Source organism: Lonchura striata, chromosome 11 (genome assembly GCF_050655825.1).
Source record: "Lonchura striata isolate lonStrDom1 chromosome 11, ASM5065582v1, whole genome shotgun sequence".
NCBI classification, from domain to species: Eukaryota; Metazoa; Chordata; class Aves; order Passeriformes; family Estrildidae; genus Lonchura; species Lonchura striata.
The window spans coordinates 5,016,573-5,026,368 of record NC_140713.1 but is presented as its reverse complement, the minus strand read 5'-3'; positions in this window follow the sequence as shown (position 1 = coordinate 5,026,368).

Sequence of the window (9,796 nt, the reverse complement as noted above, 5' to 3'; positions counted from 1 at the left end):
CCCCAGGGGAAAATGGGGGGGACTGTGGTCCCAAACAATGAAAAACTGAACTGTTGTTTTCTCCCCTCTTGGCAGGGCATCCTTGAAAGGAAAAATCCTAAAAGCAGTCGGTCCATCCATGCATTTGGTGGTGAGAGCACTGTGCATGGAAAGGAGAAGGGTCACCATGGCAAACTTTTCCTCCGGGCGGTGCCATGTGTGACATGGAAGCACAGGATGTGGAGCTGTGTTTCCTTGGGGGGTCTGTGGCACAGGAGAGACTCTGTTCCCTCGATGGACTGAGTATTGATTGTTTGGGGGGTGGAAACCTGATTGGGGTCGAGATTGTGTCTCACTGTGGTTTGTTGAAGTTGGGTGGTGGGGGGAGGAATGTTTTGCAAGGTTTTCATTTGATCTTTGTGTGGTTTTTCTTTCCTTCTTTAGTTTTCTCTTTTCTTTTGTAGTAGTAGTTTAATACAGTTTTTTTCTGTTATTATTAAGCTTGGGCCTGATTTGCTCTGTTCTAGACTCCACTTCACAGCATTCAAGGGAGGGATCACATTTTCATGGGGGCACTGGCATTGTGCCAGTGTCAAACCATGACATTGGAGAATAAGTTAAACAACACAGCACAAAACTCTTGCAGCTAACAGCTATGATTATATCCTTTCTTCATTAGGGGTGAGAGCCAATAATACGTAGCAGATGAGATTAATCCAATGGATTAACGGCCCGCACAAGGGAAAACAAGATACTAAGTATTCACCAAGTTCCTTTTATGGTTGTCAGACTGACCTTAAAAATGTTACCTGTCAAAATGAATGTGTCCTGAAGCATATGAAGATATTTTTTTACACTTCCAGAGAGGGATTAACACACATTTTTGAGGAGCCTGAGAAACACCTTCAAGTGACCATAGATGGTAAATTAAGGTCCCATTCAGGGGCTATGAAGGAAGGCCTTCCTTCCGTGGATGCTTCCTTCCAGTGCCTGCTGCTTCTGAGCCAGCAGAAACCCCTTTTTGAGCAAAACACGCATTTGCTGCATATAACCTGTGTCCTCCTCTTCCTTTTACAGGGCATGCACTGAGCATGAGGACATCTGCTCCTGTTACCTTTCAACAAGGCAGAAATGTCACATTCTGTGAGTTTAACTCAGCTCAGGCTGGGGCTAAACATTATCTTGGCAACACAATGACCCGCTTCATAAAAGCAAGCTGAGACACTTTCATAATATTGTAGCTAATGACATTTCATCTGACTGTTTCTGCATTTCATTTTTCAGTTACAGATGCAATTTTGTTTACTAGGGTGAGGGTAGGAGTCATCATTTTTAAACTAGGTTCATATTTCTGAAGAGCAGAGCTCTTACATGGTGCTGAACTAGTGATTTTGTTAATATTCCATTTCCAGAGTTTCTTGTTCTTGTTCAGGTTATGCTTTGGAGCACAACCTGAAAAAATCCTTATAAGTAGCTTTAAAAACCTTTAAGTACCAATGTAAACATGGTGAGAAACTCCCTGGGATTTTTTCCAGTTGTTACAAAATGTTATCTTTGGAGATAAATACCGGAAATTTTCCGATAGAATATATGCATGTGTGTTTCTGTACATTGCACCTTGCCTGTATCAGGGGGAAAGAGGCCGCAGTAAAGGGAGTGTTTATAGAGAGCCAATAAATAAGGGCAATTTCAAAGCAACGATTCATTACATTGATATCCAGCAATAATACAATACCATGAGCAATGGGTAGTCCTTAATTGCTGTCAGTCGTTAGCAACAGGTGTCCAGTGGAGGAGTTCTTAAGTTTCCCATAAAATGCCAGTGGAAGGATACCCATGGCCCAGTCCCATACAGGCTGCACTGATAGCCCTTGATGGTCCCACTTGCAGAAATCAGAGGTGAAAGCTCGTCAGCAAGAAAAGCTGGAAATGAAGGAGGATATTTTTGTTTTTTGCGGCCTGCAGTTTTTCGTCTGTCCTTAGTGGTTTCTTTTTCCCACAGCATCTTGTCACAGTTCTTTTCACTTTGTAGTCTTGGAATTCTGGTTTTTGCCAGGCATGCTTCTCCCTTACTCCGCAGGATCACTTTGGTTTGATGAGACATTTTCTGCAGGATAAATTTGGTTTTCCTGGACATCCTTCCTGCCTGCTCTTCATGCTTTGTCTTCTGTGCCAATTTTACTGCTTGCGGATGTTTTCCTCTACACTATTTGTGCAGTTGTACCCTAAATATCTGGATGCCCAATTTGCAGTATATGTGTACAAACATACATGTGTATTCATTGATTGATTTATTTGTTAGCTGTGTTACATAAAAGGTTGGTTACTTGGTATTGTTATTCTGATTGTTACTGTGTTACAAGAGCCTTACTGACTCCCCATGGTTCGGTTGTTTTAGTTTTCTGAGGTCTAGGTTGGAGACAAACTAATATTACTGATATTTTAGTCTGGTTTTATTCTAGGGACTCATCATGCCTGTAAGTCTGAAACTTTGGAAAAGTCTGCTTTTTGTTTCTTCCAGTTAATATTTTGTTACTTGATACTTACTGGACAGAAAGAAAAAGATGTTAGATCTTTTTTGTCTTGCTGTTCAGTTAGAATGTCCTTATTTCCTGTCTCTCTTAACCTTTCAGTGTTTTGCTCCACCCTCACTATGCCTAAAAGCATCCCTTCAGTATCTGGATTGTGTAGATTCTAAGTGGAATCAGTGAGATTTTTTTTTCCAGGAATGCTTTGGAATTAAGCCCCCAGCCTTTTTCTTTTGCTTACATTACCTCCTTCCTTTAGGCAGAATTCTCTGCTCAAGAATCTTTAAAGTGTAATTAGGGTCAACTTGTGCCAAAGCTGTATTTGAACAGTTAAATTGTGCATGCATACAGGTCTGTAGGTGCGTGTATATGAATAGAGACAGGGAGTTTGTAATGGTCTAGACCTACACACACCTATATTTACAAACACTGCAGAAATCCCACTGTTCCACGACTGGTTCCTAGTGCTTCCCTGTCACCGTAATTCAGTTGCATCACGTGCCATAATCTTTTCCTCCACAGAGTTTTAGGTCACCTGCATACTTGATCGAGGCACAATACAGCTCTTTCCAGTCTTCATAAATATTAATTATGTTAATTAAATATTAAATCAAATAGTAAATCATAATTAAAGGTAAAATATTAAACATTTACGGAAGGAGATCCAGTGTTGGTGACTCTGAGAGCACATATGCAGACATTTCCTTCTAGTTAATGTTGTGCCATTTATAATTGTTAGGTAATGGTCCAGCAGCCAATGATGTGTTTCAGACAGCTATCTTCATGTTCAAGTGACATCATTCTTTCTCCTTGAAAGAGATTTGTTGAGCTATATTGAAAGCACTGACAACATTTCTGCAGCAAATTTCTGGTTTGGAGAACGATGATTGCAGCACACAAGACCCGAGAATTATTCTGCTCAAAGCTGAGCTTCCTCCGCAGTTCAAAGGCTGCTGGCCCTGGAACTTGGATTTGGAGTAGTTTAGAACATAGTGAAGGAATGTTGTATTTTAACCTAATCATCGCTGGGAAGGGGGAAACTCCCACCTGATTAAACTTTCTGTTCGTGGAATTTCATCCTACTTGTGGCACTGGAGTTGGTATTTTTATTGACAAACTGTCATGAATTTACATTTGAACATGTAAGTTATAGTAGGATGGGAAAAAGTCAGGTCAGTAATGCCCGTACTGTTTATTTTTTCTCTATTTATGCTGTTTGTTTTGAAGTGTTATAATTTTCACATATTTAACTGATTTTCAAATATTCAACAAACCTGTCAGATTATTTTCACTAAATCACCATTCTGAAGAAAAGTGTAAAGAATTCACATTGTTCCAGCATTAGAATCATAGTGTTTGACAAGATATCCTACCTCTTTTATGAGGAGACAGATCTCAAAAGAGGAATTTTTAAGGATCCTTCCTTATAAAATGTTTCAGCAACTGCATTAATTTGTCGTGTTCCTGTGAACAGGTATTGGGAAAAACCCCATAATTACACTTGTGTTCACCATTTGAATCGCAATTTTTATGCCTTAGGTGGCTGTTTCAGAACCTGTTTCCCAATAGTACATTGTAATCAATTTAATGCATGTTAAAATCTCATTGTTTATTTGGGTACACTTATCAGCTGATGAAATTGCCGCTCATTGAAATTCAGTTGTGAAGTTAGCCATCTTCATCTGCAATCAAGCTGTACAAGCCTTGTTAAAATATTTTATTTATAGTAAAAATATCTGAGAAGAAATAAACATAAAAAAAAATATAAGTGGACAAGAGTGTTACAAAGTAGAAATTTTATGAACCTTGTGCCACACTTTTAAAAGTGATATTTTTGATATCTCCTTTTATGCTTGTTTTTCCAAACATATATGCTCCAAATTGGACCATTGAATATTTGTTTGTTCCTGTAACTTCTATTACATCTTATTGTTTTCCTTCAGTACACTGTTGCTCACTAAGAAATAGTCAAGTTCCCTTTTTAGAATCATTGCTGTATGCAAGTGAAGGAAGGTGGGGAAAAAAGCTTTAAAAATAAAAAAGTCTTGTTTAATGGAAGAGCTGCATGCTAATAACTGCTTGGTTAGGGATATAAATGTATTTTTATGTAAGATATATAGATATAGATAGCGATAAACCTACAGAAGCAGAACTACTGAAATACTAAGGGATCCTTTGCACCAGAAGTTCTGCTGTATGCTCTAGAATTTCCTTGGGGTTTTACCCTCCATCTCATGAGCTGTTAGAGACAGCAGTAATAGGGGCACCAGGAGGTGCCTCCGGGGCTCTCGGGCTACGTGGATGGCTGATTTCAGGTGCTCTGGGCCTGCCTGGGGCAGAGCCAGGGCCAGGGGCCATGGCCAGGCTGTGCCGTTGGGTTCCGTGCTCAGCGGCATCACCGTTGGCAACCACGGAAGGGTCCCCGGGAGCTCCAGGGACAGCGGCCGGTACCGTTGGCTCTCACTGCGTCTCGAGGCAGCGGCGAGTGCAGCAGGCGAGAGGAAGGCTCTGCTAGACAAGGGTTGGGGCGGCAGGATCGGCAGCCATGGTGAGTTTTGGGGCAGGGGTGAGGGTGCAGGGGCCACCTTGGGCAGAGCAGGGGCCACCACGGGGCTGCAGGGATGTGGCCTGACCTTCCCCTTGAGCTCCCTCTCCCATGCATTCCCAGGGCCCTGCATGTCCTGCCCCTTAGCCCAGGAGCCATCTCCCTCCCAGCCCTGCTGAGCCCCTTCTGTCCCTCTTCCTCCAGACCATCGGTGGAACTCTCACCAAGATCGTGGTGATGCTGGGCGCCTTCTCGTTCCTGTGTAGGAGGGATGACCAGACCGTGAAGGTCACCGAGGAGCTCCTGCGCCAGCACGAGGAGCAGCGCAAGCAGGAGATGGCCATGCTGCAGGAGATGGGGAAGAGGATCCAGGAGGTGCCCGAGATCACCGAGGACAGCCTGTTTCTCTGGGCCATTGAGCAGTGGTGGTTCTGGCCCTCTGTGGAAATTCTCCTGGTGCTCTTTTCTGTCTACAGGTTGCCCAAGCAGGACAGGTCTGCCAACGACAGCTCAGCCTGTGGAGGAGCTCCAGCGGTGCCCACAAGGAAGAGAAGGATGACGAGGAGGAAGAGGATGCGTGCCGTAGCCGACTTCTTTGACAAGCTGGATCAAGTCAGCCTTCCAGATGCCTGTCTGGAGTCGAAGCACGGCAGAAGTCAGAGGAGGGTTTGGAAGGGATGGTCAACGCATCTTCCAAGCCCTTCCCACAAGCGATTTTGGGACAGAGTTGCAGCCAGGGAACACAGTAGTATTCATTCTTAGGCTGTGTGATTTTATGTTCCCAATACCAGATAGTATTTTAGATGGTTAAGAAGTTTTTACTTTAGCTATAGCGTATAAGAATAGTAATGCAATTGTTCATAATTAGGAAGTAGTTCTATTGAAGCAGCAAATGTAATGCTATATAAATATGCTTAGAGTACAATCTAAGGAATAGAGTAGTAATCATTGTTAGATTATATAGGTTACCTTTCCCAATCTAGATTGTATATTAGATGTTTAAGAGTTTTCATTTTAAGTATAGTCTATAAGTGTATTATATAGAACATCTTACTAATATAGGAATATTAGTAAAATTGTTTAAAAATAGGACGTAGAATTTAGAGCTATTAAAGTAAAAAATGTAGCTAACTAAAATACCTAACTAAATGTCCTATGATAGCCACTAAAAGTCTTGTTCATTGTAATGTCCCTAGTACTTTATTAAATTAAACCTTTGTTTTGTTTCAATGTTTGCAAGTTGTAGTTTTTAAAGATGCTAGAATCTGTAAATAAATACATTTGCCTTGTTTCACAAGTGTCGTACTTGATGGAATTTTGTCCCGTACCCCAGCGGTGTAAGACATTTTTATAGGAAACAAAGGAAGCAATACAATTTCTTCCTTGCAGCGACAGCTGGTTTATTGGAAGAGGTGTTCAGCAGTAGCACGCAGAGCCCGTTGTCACGGAGCCGCCCCTCACGCCGTGAAGGGATGCGCTCTCCAAGGGCCCGAGGCTGCGCTCTCCCACCTTTCCCTCGGGCCGGCAGAGCCGCGGCAGCACGAGGCGCGCACTTGTCCGGCTCCTGCCTGAGAGGGGCCGGCTCCGGGCACGTTTCCGACGGCAGCAGCGGCGGCAGCGGCCCGGGAAGCCGCGTTCCCTCAGGCCAGGTGTCGGAGGGTGCCTTTGCCGAGGCCTGCGGGCAGCACGGGCCCGGAGCTGGCTGGGGCCCGTCTGGGGAGAGCGTTTGAGGCCGCGCAGCCCGGCGGCTCCGGAACGGCCGCGCGGCAGCGGCGGAGGCGGCGCGGGGCGGGAGAGGCGGCGGAGGCCGCGCTGAGCCCGCGCCGGCACCGCCGCGGCTCCGGGCGGGCGGGGAGGCTCCCGGCGAGGGGCCGCAGCTCCCGGGCAGTGCCCGAGATTCCCACCTGCGGCCAGAGCTGCTCCACGAGCTCCCGCCCTGCCGGGCTTCTCTTCTGGGCAAAGGCTGAGCCCAGCGGGGTTTGGCCGCCGCTCCCCCTCTGCCTCCCCACAGGCGGGGCCATCGCGGGAGGGGCTTGGGCCGGGCTTGTTCTCCTGGATGCGGGCAGGCCGCCGCGTTCAGCAGCTTTGTACCTGCTGATTATCGCTATTTAATGCCTGCTGCTCTTTCCTTTCCTTTCCTTTTTTTTTTTTTTTTTTTTTTTTTTTGTTATTTTTCCCTTGTGCCTACTCACATTCGCCTCTCCTTGTTGATGAAAAAAGATTGGATAAAATTAAAAGGGGAGCAAACCTCTTTTGGAGTGTCCGGCTCTTAAATTAAAGCAAGAGAGTAGATGAAATAATTTGTACTTTTCCCAAGTCCTGCAGTGAAGTCACAGAGTGCTAATATTGAAATGAATGTCTGCTTCTAGCACTAGAAACAGCTTTGGACTTGATATTATAAAATTGTGAGCAACTGCCCCCACAGTGCAATGAAGATGAATGTAAGGTTATAAATAAATATTACAGTATTCCTAGGTATTAACGCCAATCATGAGCAGGACTTTTGGATCAGAATCAGGTTGCACAAAAAGCATTTGCAGCTTCTGCTGGATTTTGGTTAGGACCATCTGCTGGTTTGGCTGGTGAGAAATGCAAATTGATGAATTTGGGTAGGAATTTTTCATAGCCTTTTTTCATGATGGGTAGAAGCTAGATCGTCATGTATAACATTTGGGGAGGATTGGAGCAAACCTTTTCCACTTTGATGTCCTTTTTTCTCCCCTGTACTATATAATGCCCAACTTCTGCTTATCCTTTCTATGTTAAATGCATTATGTGCTTCTGAGCTATTTTTTATTTTTGGCTGTTGTGGTTTGACACGGAAAGAGAATTTTTTCTGGAAGGAAGAGGTCAATTTAGATATTGACCAATTAGAGGTGGACACGCCTCTGAGAACACAGAGGGTTAAAAGCAGAATTCCCAGGGGAACTCGCTCTCTTTGGTTCCGGTCAGTGTGCAGTGTGGGCTCTCCCCTGCCCAGCAACGAGCTGGGCGGGGCAGGGGAAAGCCCCATGGCCTGATAAAGGTAAGGCCGAAGGGTGGAAGGACTGGAACCGGGCTGGCCCCTGCAGATGGAAGGGTGGAAGAAATCTGGGATGTCTCCATTCCCCCCCAGCGGGAAGACAGCGGCAGTTTGTCAGCAATTCCACCGCGAGGAAGGAGGAGCGGGGCGGGGGGGGGGAAGCTGCAAGGTGCCCAGTCGCGTGGGAGTTGCTGGATGTCTGGGCATCGAGCCGTCCTGGGAGTTTGGACTTTTAACCCTTCCTTGAGAAATGAAAGCTTTGTGAATTTTCCTTTCCCCTCCTCGAATTGAAAGAGAGGAAAGAGGGACACCTTGGACCCTGGGATGTTAGAAGGAGGAATTCTAGATGGAAGGGGGACAAGGAGTGGCTTTGGCTGGACTTTTCTGTGTTAGCCACAACCTGAACCAATCTTCTCCTCCAAGAGGGACTGTGTTTTGGGAGGATGCCAGTGAGTCAAGAGACCTGCTTCAGCTGGGAAAAAAGACAAAATTGGAGTGAACAGAGAAAAGGTTAGAGGGTTTGTGGTGGCACCCCCTTGTCCTGGAAAGGAAAGAGAAGAGAAGAAGATCTCTGTTCTTGAGCCCTCGGCCCCAGGGGAAAATGGGGGGGACTGTGGTCCCAAACAATGAAAAACTGAACTGTTGTTTTCTCCCCTCTTGGCAGGGCATCCTTGAAAGGAAAAATCCTAAAAGCAGTCTGTCCATCCATGCATTTGGTGGTGAGAGCACTGTGCATGGAAAGGAGAAGGGTCACCATGGCAAACTTTTCCTCCGGGCGGTGCCATGTGTGACATGGAAGCACAGGATGTGGAGCTGTGTTTCCTTGGGGGGTCTGTGGCACAGGAGAGACTCTGTTCCCTCGATGGACTGAGTATTGATTGTTTGGGGGGTGGAAACCTGATTGGGGTCGAGATTGTGTCTCACTGTGGTTTGTTGAAGTTGGGTGGTGGGGGGAGGAATGTTTTGCAAGGTTTTCATTTGATCTTTGTGTGGTTTTTCTTTCCTTCTTTAGTTTTCTCTTTTCTTTTGTAGTAGTAGTTTAATACAGTTTTTTTCTGTTATTATTAAGCTTGGGCCTGATTTGCTCTGTTCTAGACTCCACTTCACAGCATTCAAGGGAGGGATCACATTTTCATGGGGGCACTGGCATTGTGCCAGTGTCAAACCATGACATTGGAGAATAAGTTAAACAACACAGCACAAAACTCTTGCAGCTAACAGCTATGATTATATCCTTTCTTCATTAGGGGTGAGAGCCAATAATACGTAGCAGATGAGATTAATCCAATGGATTAACGGCCCGCACAAGGGAAAACAAGATATTAAGTATTCACCAAGTTCCTTTTATGGTTGTCAGACTGACCTTAAAAATGTTACCTGTCAAAATGAATGTGTCCTGAAGCATATGAAGATATTTTTTTACACTTCCAGAGAGGGATTAACACACATTTTTGAGGAGCCTGAGAAACACCTTCAAGTGACCATAGATGGTAAATTAAGGTCCCATTCAGGGGCTATGAAGGAAGGCCTTCCTTCCGTGGATGCTTCCTTCCAGTGCCTGCTGCTTCTGAGCCAGCAGAAACCCCTTTTTGAGCAAAACACGCATTTGCTGCATATAACCTGTGTCCTCCTCTTCCTTTTACAGGGCATGCACTGAGCATGAGGACATCTGCTCCTGTTACCTTTCAACAAGGCAGAAATGTCACATTCTGTGAGTTTAAC